Raw genomic sequence first — 612 nt, forward strand, 5'->3', positions numbered from 1 at the left:
TACAGTATCAGGAAGACACCGGGATACGTTTAACTTCCAAAAAGGCAGTTTACAGGCGTAGCAGCAAATAGCAGACCAACTACAATCAAATGAACGCCCTCAAATTCATATCTTCGAACCTGTATGCCACAGTCTCTACACTAAAACCTTCACCGCCATATATATTCATTCTAAATGCAGCCACAGTAGACCAATTTCCAAGAGCAATGTGCAAACAGCTGTTAATCGTGCTACCTCTGTCCGTTAAACTGGCTCAAAGTGCCGACGAGGTAACTGTGGGTGGCAACAGACAAGCATACAGCATCCTCTGCGGCATTGTCGCTCTAGTGGAAGGAGGTGTCAGTGTGCCACCTGAACCAGCGATTACGTCTGACGACTACGACTTCGTACAGCAGCTCAATTTAACGTCTTCGAGCGATGAATGGCAAAAGATGTTTTACACAAACGAAACTCCAAAAATAAACCACAACACGGCGGAGGAAGCGGGCCAGGGCAAAAAGGGTTATGAAGAGTTCTGGGGAGACTGGAAGAAGGCAGCCGAACAGCTACTGGCATCGCCGAAGCCTCCAAGGCTCGAAGGGACTGGCATAAACAAGCTAACGCCAGCACAGA

Source organism: Trypanosoma equiperdum, assembly GCF_001457755.1.
Source record: "Trypanosoma equiperdum strain OVI genome assembly, contig: ctg_1662, whole genome shotgun sequence".
Lineage (NCBI taxonomy): Eukaryota > Euglenozoa > Kinetoplastea > Trypanosomatida > Trypanosomatidae > Trypanosoma > Trypanosoma equiperdum.